The 12,408-nt window shown below is 47.2% G+C and overlaps 1 long non-coding RNA gene across 1 annotated transcript; it reads left to right on the top strand.

Annotated features, from left to right (window-relative positions):
* Positions 1–404: 404 nt before the first annotated feature.
* Positions 405–4,288, top strand: LOC149326535 (uncharacterized). The gene is made up of 3 exons (XR_016286415.1): positions 405–602; positions 2,675–2,826; positions 4,019–4,288. It is a non-coding gene; the product is annotated as an uncharacterized LOC149326535 (long non-coding RNA).
* The last annotated feature ends 8,120 nt before the right edge of the window (positions 4,289–12,408 follow it).

Genomic DNA, 12,408 nt, shown 5'->3' on the forward strand with positions numbered 1-12,408 from the left:
ACGCATTGGAAAACAAGAAAGCAGTACGCAGAGAATTGCTCACTACAACTGCTCTTTGAGGCGTCTCGCAGTAGTTACATGCTACTGCTTTGGAGGGTGCGCGCCCAGTTCCGTTCTTCTTCTCCTTGGGTAAAGGTTTCTTTTTTTCGCAGGGGTAGAGGCAGCAGAAAGGGAGGAATGAGCCCATTGTGAAAAGGAACCTTTCCTCCCAGACAGCAGGGGGCACGCCGCGCCGTTCGGGAGAAGGCATCCTCCTCTCCACCTCGGCGTGAATGCCTTCCCCTGCATTCCAAGGTTGACCGTACCATGCGACTTCCTCTATTGTCGACTGTCGCGTTCTTTGAACAAGCCAAGCTAAGCCAAGCACGTTTGGCTGGCGGTGGACGGTGGTTCATTTTGGCCGTTGTAGTCCACGCCGGCGTACGCCAGCCATTGCGCCACTCTCGTCGTTCCAGTCTTCGTTCTACGCGCAACCAGAGTAACCCTCAACTGTTTTTGCGCGCGTCTTACGCCGACAACGTTTCACCGCAGCTCCTGTAGTGGCCCGAGTGGCTCTTCTTCCTGCCGGGTGTGCGGTGCCCGACACAACGTCGGCCATGGCGGTACGTCTCTCGAAGCTCTCGCCTCCCTCCCCATGCCTCTGCCGCGGTTCGTCTCTCTTCTCGACATGTTCTCAGCGCACTCTTCTGCGTCGTCGGATTTTGTCCGTGCTGTGCTCCGCGCGCACCTTAGCGTGCCAGCTCGAGCTTCTGCCTGCTTCAGCCATCGTCGCCTGGATTATGGCCGTGCTGTATTGTTTTCAGGAGGGACCTTTGGCGTGCGCGCCTTTCGCGCTCCTTTCCATTTCACGCGCGCCTTAGTGCGCCCGTTTTCATAATCTAGGTTGCTCATCGGCTGCTCCATGTGCTTGGCTACATCTGCTTTGCGCTCACTTGGATACACTGCTTGCTCGTGTTTTTTGGTAGCGTCGCACACTTGGTGCAACCTTTCATGTACCGCATCAAGGCAGTACGTGACCAAAGAGTTGGCGTTGACTGGCGGCCTGGTGCAGAGCGCGTGTGAATCGTTTACGTTATAATGACGACGCGGTAAATTAACTCATATCCTTGGCATTCGAACCTCCGTGTATTTGTGTCGCTGCACTGGCGGGGAGGCTTGCATTCCAAATGCTTAAAGGCTGTCTTCGTAAAAGGAATGACGAGAGGCTGCATGACTAGCATTGCTTATTTCATTGTTTGCTCAGAGAAAGCGTTTGTTGTAAGTGAGCAGTAGCCGCTATTTTTCATTGTTAAGTAGCAACATCAGCCAGCATGCATTATCATTTTTACACTTGAATGACTGAAAGAGTATCACAGCATTGCCTTCATTTTTTTTTTTCTTGTTGCTTGCACAGCATCAATTGTTGTGCCTGCAGATTGCACTTTTGCATGCGTTTTGCATTTTCGCGAGCAAATTTTAGGCAAGAAGTTTCAAAGGCACCGTGTATTGACCTGAAGTGCTCGCTATTAATGTAGCAGTATTTGCCATGCTGAATATCAAATCTACATACTTCAAAGCGTGTTTAGCATCTTGTCTGCATAGACTCTTGTCTTCAAGGAGAGCTTGGAGGTTTCACTTATCTGCTTAGTGTTCGAAGTAACAGCCATCACTGATAATAATACTTATTACAGACATGTTCTGCATGTACAGTCAGGGCGGAATGAAATGCAAACACATATATGTCGTACTTTTCTACTTTACAGCGAGATATTCATTTAGAAAAGGCTTGTAAATGAGTACTTCAGTAGATTCTTTACCCTGAAACATGAATTAGGCTAGCTGTATTCTGCAGTTGAAAGCACACAGGCAAAATAATTTGTCTTGTTCATCCGCGTGGCTCATATTTCATTCCAGCCTGACTGTACACTACTCTCTCAGCAGGTACCCCAACTAAAGCATGCACTGTCTTGTGAAAAATGCTGCAGAAGGGTGCGTGAAACAATGTGCAGCTGCTAATATTGAACTATTAGTATCTGAGACCTGATATTCAACTGAATCGTCAATCTGTCTCGTGCTAGAAAGGCACAAGCATCACGCCCATGGCTAATTGACTGCCCTTCACCCCTGTATTGGTTTCACTCCTTGAGTTATGGTATTAATTACCAATTTTACTACAAGGATATATGAGAGCACATTGTGAGCTAAATATAGTTAATGAAGGTCTTCCACTCTGTACAGTGATGTGGTTGGTCTTGTACATCTTTACTAATGTCTTAATTTTGCTTTATGCAAGCTTTGCCTTCCTATTGTATCCTATGTCCTGCTATGCTACTGCCTTCCTCCTGGTCCTCTCTTCGGCCATTTCTCCTGTTTCCTTTGCACTAGCTATTAGTCCGGTGCCTGCTGTGAAAATGACAGCCAACACTAAGTCCCTTCCTTTATTTCCATGAAATCTTCACTGCTACTACTAATGCTGATAGTACTATATCACTATTTTTGTGATAATAATGCACAAGATAGTAGCTAAGCCAATGGTAGCTGAGTTGAATATCATGCATATCTTGCATGCGATATATTAACATATTCACTATTACAATACCCTCATTTTTTTTTAGTTCAGACATTTGGGCATAGATATTTTATGCTTGTTTTCTAGTTTAGTCCACTCAAACAAACTTTGCTTTTTGCATTGCAGGTAGAATCTACAATGAGTGCCGCTCTGTCTTATGAGCAGGAAGCAGTATTTATGGATCCTTTTCTTGGAAATGACAAACCTTCTGTCGCCTTATTATGTGCTGAGCCTTCATCATGGGGGAAGCAAATGTCATGACTTGGATTTCTACAGAGGTGAGACATCATACCCAGCCTCATTTTTTCTGCAACGTGCTTAGGGGATTAGCAAACCTTCGTTTAGTACTTCTTTCACCTTTTTTCAGTGCTCCAGCATGGTGAATAGATATGGTATTCTGGCTATAACATAATGATATATGGCCACATTATAAAGGCGTATGAATTGCTGCACTTATACTATTTTGCATGGCCCTCTTTTATTGCTTTTTCAGCCTTGGTTTGTTGAAACGAGTAGCAAAAATGAACACAAGAACGAGAAAGAACTAGGACTTTCTATATTTTACACACATTTTCTGGCTTCAGCGAATTAATGCCAAATAGCCTAGTTCTGCACAATAGTTCTTTCAGTTAAGCACAGTTATATCTGTATTAACAATTTTATGCAGGGACAAAAGGCATTTTGCATTTATATTCTGTACCTCCTCAGTAGCTCAGGCAATATGAAAAATTAATTTCATTTTTTTTTTATACTACAAGACGTCATATAGAGAGCAAAGCTATCAAAACTGAATGCAAAACGTGCACAGTTCGCGTGTACTTGCAGAGGCTTGTGAACAGAGCCCATAGGATTTTTTCCTTTATACAGAATGGAAGTTCGAAAATTTTTTTGCATAATTAGATCGTGATTGGAGCATGAAGTTACATGTTAGAAGATGAAACCTGCCATATTGTACAGGGTCCTCCACTCTTAGTGCAAACACGCGAGCGCATGGCTGTGCTCTTTGAAAGGCTCATTGGAAGGCCATCGAAACGAAGTGGCGGATGAGGCGAAACACCACATTCAGCTCCTTCTCCAGCGCCACACTGCTGCGATGAGCGGCTGTGTCACTTGCAGTGGCTGTCTGAAAAGAGCGGCCATGTGTTCGCAGTAAGAGTGGATGACCCTTTACATTTGGTATGCTAGAGTGCCGACTCTTGCATCCATCTATAAACATTCATGCAGGTTATCTGGTTAGCCTCCTTCCTTGATACCACATTTCTAGAAATGATACTTAACTATGTCAGCTTTATTTTGATCAGAATGTATAAGAATGTATCGCATACACCAAATTTTGTGATCATATATGACAAAATTCAAAATGTGATTCATGATTGGTATTGTTTAGTCTAGGGCAGTAAAATGCCATGTACCTAGTGCAAAGTAAAATTAAATATGACCAGTCTAACAAAACAAACTCCTTTTTTTTAGAGGGAAATCGTTCGACTGAAATGCTGGAGTGGCTTGACGTGATGAAGACATTGACAGGAGTGCACTCAAAAGTACCCATATTTGGGATGGCACGAGAACTGGCAGACAGCTCTTCAAGCAATTCGTGAGTACCTTGGTGCTCTGCTTCTGCTGTTTAGTATGTGACCAGCTTTTATTTTTCACCTAATAAGAGTGTGTATCCTTAAAAATATCAGCACAAATTGAAGAGAATTTCGATATTCTTGCATGAGATGCCACTGCGAGAACTTGGAAATAATGATATCTCGCATGTACACTTCACTGCTGAATACAGTAAGCACTGCTTGATAGCTAAGCTAAGTGCCTCTGACGTATGAGAAAATAGACAGGTTGCTGCACAACATGTGGAACTGCCCTGTCGAGCACTTTGTCTTCAGGAAGTGGAGGATTAAGTAGTAATTTCTTAAAGAATTTCTAGAAAATAGCGCAAACCACACGACCGGGAAGAAATAGCTGATGCAACACACTGACTCGAATGACACCATGTGCATGAAGGACCTTATGGAGTTCGCTGCTATGTTGCACGAGAAGAAGGTCACGCAGGATAGGTGTCAAAGACGAGCTGATTCAGGTGCCTTGTTTCTGTCCCTAGTACTCACTGCAGAACTCAATGAACAAGCAGCAAAGGTTACAGCTGAGCATGGCCAGACTCTTGCGCTTGCCTCCACAAGCAAGCTGGGAGCACAGTCATTTGATACCTTTAATGCGTTTGCTCACAACATACATTGTTGCAGCACGTGGCGAGGAAAGGTACACATCCTTGATTTTAGTGCCAGTGCACTCACAGACCCCAGTAACAGATGATTGAGGTATCCTGTCATATCGACAGGCATCTCATGAGGAATCAATTCTCAGGCTCCAGAACTTATAGTGCTCTTTGCAGAAAATGTCCCAAAGTTTGTTGCCACATGGACCTTTTCGAAATAATGGCCCAGAAAGGCGAGCCTTCCTTATGTATTTTGTGAAAAAATGCCTAAGACATGGGTATTTCTGCTTCTTCATGGGTGCTGAAATGTTTTTGAGGGAGAAGTTTTGCTGATATAGAACGGTTTTGAAAAAGACAAAAAGAGACTTTGAGGCTGTGCAAAGAAGCAGGAATAACATTTCACAGCTGATGAAGAAGCAGAAAGACTCATGTTTTAGCCCTTTTTTGCACCAGACACATGAGGACACTTCATCTTTTTGGGTCATTTCGATAAGATCCACATGGCAACAGCATTTGGTTAGATTCCTGCAAAGAGCCCATTCTGAAAGCATGAGGATACGCTCCTTGTAAGGCGTACTGCCCACTTATTGGAATATCTCAATGGGCAGTGACCGGTATTTATGACTGCATTTTCATTCGAAATCAGAGATCTGTACATTTTCTTGCCCGTGCTGAGATAATTGAAGCTGTGAGCGAGCATAAGATTTGGGGAAGTGCACTTGCACATTGCTTGTGGGCAAGTTTTCGGCCATACTAAGATGTTGCCATGGTTCCTTGCTCACTAAGGTTTGCAGTGAGTACTATGGACAGCAAGAAGGTATCTGCATTGAATTGTTTTTGGCACCCAACCTGAGCTACCTTCTTTTCGGCAGCTCAGGGCATTCATGCACACAGTGTTGTCCAGGTAAGCGCATTGTGTGTTTTTTCCTGGTCCTGTGGATTTTAGTTTCTTTCCTGTAAAGAAAAAATGAATTTAGTCAATGAAATGTAATGGTTTGGTTCTCATTAAATATTTTTGCAAGACCCTACAAAAGCCAGTTGGTCAATAGTGAATAGTTTGATTGTGTTTGCTAAGTGAGGTCTTCTGCTTTTCAGATGAATCTGACAGCAATATGCAGAAGTACAATGTATGCAATTTGTCATGAAAATAAAACGTATGTGCCTTTACTCACCCACTCTTCTTTCATTCTAAGCCACATGCTTTGTATGTACGCAATGCACAACATGCATAAAGGAAGAGCTTGTGTGTAATAGTACTTCATTTCTTCTCCACCTGGACTGCTATTGTACATGATTGAACGTGAGTCAAGACACGTTGATCAGTTACACAAATTAGGAATCTGGATGCAGTTGACAGCTTATATTCAACTTAACAGTCCACGCCATCATTCTGGCCGCACCATGCATCAGCAGAGTCAGTATGACTTCAGAGGGCTTGCCAGTATGGTCGTCTGGCTTTAAAGTTTTGTTCAAGCCATTGGCGACAAGCCGCATCACTTGAGTACACGGAAAAAGGTCCAAGAGAGGTTAAACGTAAGAATACGTAAACAAATTTTTTTACGTTGGCTTACGTATGAGTATACAGAGAAGGGTCCGAAAGAGTTAAACGTAGGAATACGTAAACTAATTTCTTTTTACGGTTGATGTACGTACTGAGTCCTTTTTAAGGACTTGCCGTGTTTCTCAAAGTGTCCGTTTATGAATTGCGGAAAGTGCTCGGCAACGCATTGCCTCCTGGTTTCTACGTAAACTTGAGCAAATTTTTTTACAGTGCACATCGGATCTCTTCGTTACTACAGTAATTTCTGGTGCCGAAACCCGGGAACGGTCCTGCAACATCAACGGACCACTGAGATCGACTCCTCGAAAGACATGGACATCTCGAAGAGAAAGAGGAAGGCCCTGAAAACTCACGCAACGCGTTTAAGCCTGAGGAAATCATCGTCATCTTCAAACAACGTGGCTCGCTGGTGAGGCAGAAGCCTTGCTGATGTCTACCGCACCGCACGCCGAGGACCTGGAGGTTATTATCGAGCGTCTGTAATTGTCTTAACGTTAACAGAAGGATCTAGGCGCCGCGATCGAGCCTCCGATCACCGAACAGGAAGGCGACGGAGAGTTTGCAACCATCATCGAATGCGGTGACAAGATCGAGAACACTTTAACCAAGCTGAAGTCTGCAGCGAAATTCAGAACAGAGGGAACGAACGTGGACAGCACTGACTCAAATGGACATCGAAGCACAACGACAGGAACGGCTGCCAAGACAAGGCTCCCTAAATTAGAACTCCTGAAATTTAATGACGAAAGAAGGAATTGGCAGCCATTTTGGGAGTTATTTGAAACAACGATCTACAAGAATTCGGACCTTTCCCTAGCGGAGAAATTCCAGTATTAGCGATCTTCTCAGACAGAAGACGGAGCATCTGCCATTGAGGGGTTGCAACTGACGGCGGAGTGCTACAACCACGCTACTGACATGCAAAAACATCTATTCCCTAATCAAGTCATCCTCACCCAGGACCAGATGGAGAGCCTCATGGCTGCCGCACAGGCGTCATCGACAGGCAATGCCCACACTCTGGCGGCGCTGGTATGACAGCCTTCAGGCTCACATGCGAGACATTAAGGCGTTCGGTCTGGGCGAAGAATGATACTGCTTAATGCTCTACCCTCTTGATCTACGGCCGCTACCACCCCGACTTGAGCCAGCTGTACAACAGGATGATGGCTTCGAAGGATGCAGTGGGTTCCACCCATGGCAACACCTCTCCCAGCGACACTAGCTCCGAGACAGAAACAGAGTCGGTGCATAAGACAGAGCTTCGCGCACTTCTGGAATTCCTTCGGAACGAAGTTGAGACCCGAGAAAGGGCCGGCTGGAAGCAACCGAACGACGCACTTGGTAAGTCCATATCTCGTAATCAGGCGCAGGAACTGGTGAAGGGTGCAGCATTTCTTGGCAAGCCTCGACACTCGTCGGCGGCAGCCTTTCATGGCACAATGAGGGAGGTGGAACACTTCCTATGCAAGTCAAAACAACATGCAACGGAGAATTGCAGCACCGCATGGGAGCTGTCGGTGCAGAAACGCATGTTCCTGGATCGTAGCCGATGTTTCTGATGTACGAGGCCAAAACATACGCCAAGGATGTGCAAGAGCATGTTATCATGCAGCAAGTGTCATGGAAGGCATGCTTCAACGATGTGTGACCCGAGCTTCATTCCCGACCGGCGAGACGCTCAATCGCATGAGACACAGCAGGGCGTAAACGGAAGCGCTGGTCCAATCAGCCTGCTAGCAACGTAGTATTGCACGACACCGGAGGTTCTGCTCCAAACTGTGACAGCATACGCCGAGAGTCAGAAGAGAAAACTGGCTAGAATTATGTTTGACACTGCTAGCCAGCGCTTCATTATTACCGAATAGTTATCAAAGCAGCTGAACTGGAAGCTGCTTGGTACCTTGGTGCTTGGTGTGTTTGGAGGCGATAAACAAGAATACACCTTTAGAAGGGTTCAGCTGACTTTGCGAAGGAGGCAATATAATAGATAGTACGAAATCGACCCTCTAGAAACGCCGACTATCTGTGAACAGGATCTCCCAAGCCCCGACGAAAGTATCTTGGAAGAGTTAGACAACCTTAGCTGCAGTTTAGGCGAAGACCTGGACAAGCTAGAATACCTCTCTATTATCATTTTTGATCGGATCGGACCATTGCTGGGGAGCGGTGACAGGCCAAATTCGTCGTCTGAAAGGCAGCCTGACCGCATCAGTGATGATGTTCGGTGGTGGTAAAATAATTTAATGAATATGTTTAGGAGGTTGTAGCGGTGGTTGGAGCTCTCAGTCCGGAACCCCATTGGCGTAGGCTGCTGTCCGGGCTCTTTCGATGAGTTGCTTTTGACTCATTTCGTCCGAGCTGGTCAGTGCTGCCTCCCACCCCTCCTGCGTTGGCCGGTTGTTAACAGTGATCGCCTGATTTCGTTGGCAGGCACATGCCATATTGTACAGGTACGCCTTCTCCCCGCTGAATTTGCATTGTGAGTCAAATGACTCCGAGTCTATTGCGTGTATTCTTCGTGGTTTGTTGCAAGTGTTGGTCTGCAGCTTTCGGAGGTGGTGTTCATCCCCTTTGTCTAGTGTCTTAGCCGGCAGAAGGCAGACCCTACGGGATCATCTTAAGTGCTGAAGTATGTCGGTGTAAGTTAGCAGTGGGGTAGGAGGTTCCACGGCGTCCGTACTGGGTGCCCGGGGGAGCAATTCTCGGGCTGAGGCATGTGCGCTCTCGTTCCCTGGGATGCCCTGATGACCTGGTATCCATATTAAGTGTTTTTGTGTGGGTTGGTAGCCACGGGTGCAGCTATCTTGCGGTATTTTAGCTGCTAGCGGCGCGACCCTGCCCCTGAGGTAATTGCAGTGCGCTGTCTATGAATATTTCAGAATGTATTCTGAGCTAGTGTGTGTTCCAGCTAGGGCAATTGCCACTCCTTCCGCAGCCAGTATGTCCTGGCTAGCCAGTACTAGTCCGTCCACTGTTTTAGTTTGGTGCACTACCGCGACGGCCGTCATTCCCTGCTCGGGACCCGCAGCATCGGATCGGCGGTGCAGGAAAATGCAGTTCGTGTTCACCGGTACTGAGTTGCGCCGAGGCAATCTTTCTGCGAGCCACAGTAGAGGGAAATTGCACAGTGGTTCTCAAGCAGTTCTGGGAGCTAGAGAGCTTGGGAATTATCGACACACCGGCAGAAAGCCCAAGCGAGAACAAGGGATACGAAGGTTTGAGACCAGCATCACTGCACGCAATGGCAGGTGTAAAGTTGGCCCACCGTGGAAGCCAGCGGGAAGCTAGCTGCAAACGAAGATATTGCACAACGAAGGTGAGATAACCTACGAACGAAACTACCCAGAAACGCAGAGCTCATGCGAAAATACGATCAAGCAATCGGCTGTGTCATGACAGTGGAATGGCTGAGAAAGTCGGCCATGAAACACGAATGGAAGAACCACCGGAGATGTATTATATGCCGCATCAAATTGTTGGTACATACGATAACGCAACCACGAAACTCCGAGTCGTGTTCGACGCTTTCTCTCATGAAGGGATCTCAAAGTAGCTGACCGATAACCTTGAAAGTGGCGCTAACCTGAATCCAGATCTCGCCACCGTCCTCCTGAACTTCAGAGCACGGCCAGTAGTGTTGGCGGCGGATGTAGAGAAGGCCATTCTCCAGATCAGAGTCAGGGAAGAGGATCGAGACGCTCTGCGGTTTTTCAGGTATAAAAGGTCTCCACAGCCGAATCAACCAGTCTCATAGGTGGAAACGTGGCACATGACAAGGGTGACGTTCGGAACGATATCAGGCCCATTCCTATTGCCGGCTACATTGCAACACCATTACGGAATGGCGGAAAGCGCACACCCAGTAGCAGCCAAGACGCTGAAGAATTCGGTGAGCGTTGAGGACTTCTTGATAGGAGCAGCCAGCGAAGATGAAGCCAAGCGCTTAAACAAAAGCTCACCTCATATACGATAAGGCTGGCATGAAGCTTCACAAAGCGACCTCCAATAATAAGGCACTAAGGGAAATATTCGAAGAAAATGGAAACGGTGAAAGATCGCTCGGAAAGGTTGCCGGGATGCTCAAGGTGCTTGGCATAACGTGGAAACCCGAAGGCGTTATCGTGTACTTCTCGCCAGACCACGTTGTTCGGTTAGCCGAACGCAGAAAGGACACGTTTCGTTCTCCAAACAACAGCCCGGCTGCATGACCCCCTCGACTTCTTATCGCCATTCGTCGTGACAGCCATGATACTATTTCAGGAGATCTGGAAACTCAACGTTCCTTGGGACGTGGTCCTGCGGGATGAATTTCTGTCGAAATGAACCAACCTGTGTCGCGAGTTCGCTGCGCTGAAAAAAAAATTGAAGATCCAAGGTTCGACGGCAACTTATTGCGTGGAGGTGGTACCCATCGAGAATTGCAGATTTTCGCCGATGCCAGCAGTGCAACATACGGATCCATGGTTTTCCTGTGCATGACCGATGGCCATGTAGTGATGACGACAAAATTGTTGCTCGCCACAAATCACTTTACCCCGCTGAAGACGGTCACTCTGGCAAAAGTAGAACTGATGGCTTGCCTGATCGCCTCGAGGCTCTCCAAGTACGTACGAACTTCCGTCGAGATCGAGCTTTTCGAAGTTCATTTTTGGACCGATTCTATGATCGCTTTGTACCGGCTGAGAGGCAAACCATGCCGATGGAAGTCATTCGTCAAGAATCGAGTGACAGAAATCCAAGGCAATTGCCAAGGCGCGACACGGCATCACTGCCCTGGGACAGAAAATCCCGCCGACCTCATGACGCCAGGCATTGCCGCCCTCATCTCTGCTCGGCGCGATCTTGGTGGACGGGACCAAAAAGGTTGGCGCTAGGACCGACAGAGTGGTCCCGGGAAACGCGTAGTGAGTTTCCACATGACCATCTTGAGGAGAGAGAACTGAGAGCGGTGGTGTTGAACGTCACCACAATGGCGGCTCCACAGCCATTCGACGTATCAAGGTTCAGCTCCGCGTCAAGGTTGAATCAAACAACAGCCTGGATTCTCCGATTCGTCCATAACGTCCGTTCTACGGAAAAGCGATCGGGCCCCCTGACAGCAGAGGAGGTAAAGAAGGCAAGAACGCATTGGTTGAAAGAATGATGCGCAGCATTCCGCGTTTCTTGCCCAACTTCGTTGCGCAACCGACGTAACTATTGTCCCACCTAGCTCTTCTCTGCGGGAATTTGCAATTTTTATCGACCCAGACGAACTGCTGAGAATCAAAGGCGCTTTCGCTCGGCGAACATGACACCTGACGAAAAAATCCTCATCGTCCTGCCAAAAGACAATTGGTATTCCACTCTCCTGTCGATCGACGCACACCGACAAATGCTGCACGCCGTAGCAAGGGACACACTCGTGCAACTGGGTGAGCGATACTGGGTCCTGCGTGGCAGAGAGCTCGTGAAAAAAGTTGTGCCTGCTTGTGTCACTGGTCGATGGTTCAGTGATCCGCCGCTAAGTGCACCGACGGGACCGCTACCAGAAGGCCGGACAACACGAGGAGAGCCTTTCAAAGTGGTCGGTATAGACTTTGCGGGACCGCTATATGTAAAGGAGAGCAGTCGCATGTGCCAAGCTTATATAGTGCAGTTTACTTGTGCTGTCATGTGAGCTGTGCACCTCGAGATTGTCACTGAAATTTCGACAAGCAGCTTTCTGTTCGCGTTCCGAAGGCTTGTGTCGCGAAGGGGACTGTGCCGTACCATTTATTCGTACAACGCGCAGACCGTCAGGCGAGCAGCAAAGGAACTGACCGAACTGTAAAATACGATGCTCCACCCAGATGTCGTGGACCATTTGGCACGTGCAGAAGTTGAGTGGAGCTTTATTGTTGAGCGGGCGCCATGGTGGGGTTATTTCTAAGAAAGGATGATGTGCTCATTGAAGATGGCATTAAGATAAGTGAGCGGAAAGAAATTCGTGTAACCTGAACACTTAGCCACTATCATTCGCGTTCTAAATTATCGGCCATTGACTTATGTGCACAACGAGGTCGGAGAGGGCGACCCGCTAACCCCATCAAGTTTTCACCTCAG

This window comes from Amblyomma mixtum, chromosome 10 (genome assembly GCF_055824585.1).
Source record: "Amblyomma mixtum isolate Tamu chromosome 10, ASM5582458v1, whole genome shotgun sequence".
In the NCBI taxonomy this organism is placed as follows: domain Eukaryota; kingdom Metazoa; phylum Arthropoda; class Arachnida; order Ixodida; family Ixodidae; genus Amblyomma; species Amblyomma mixtum.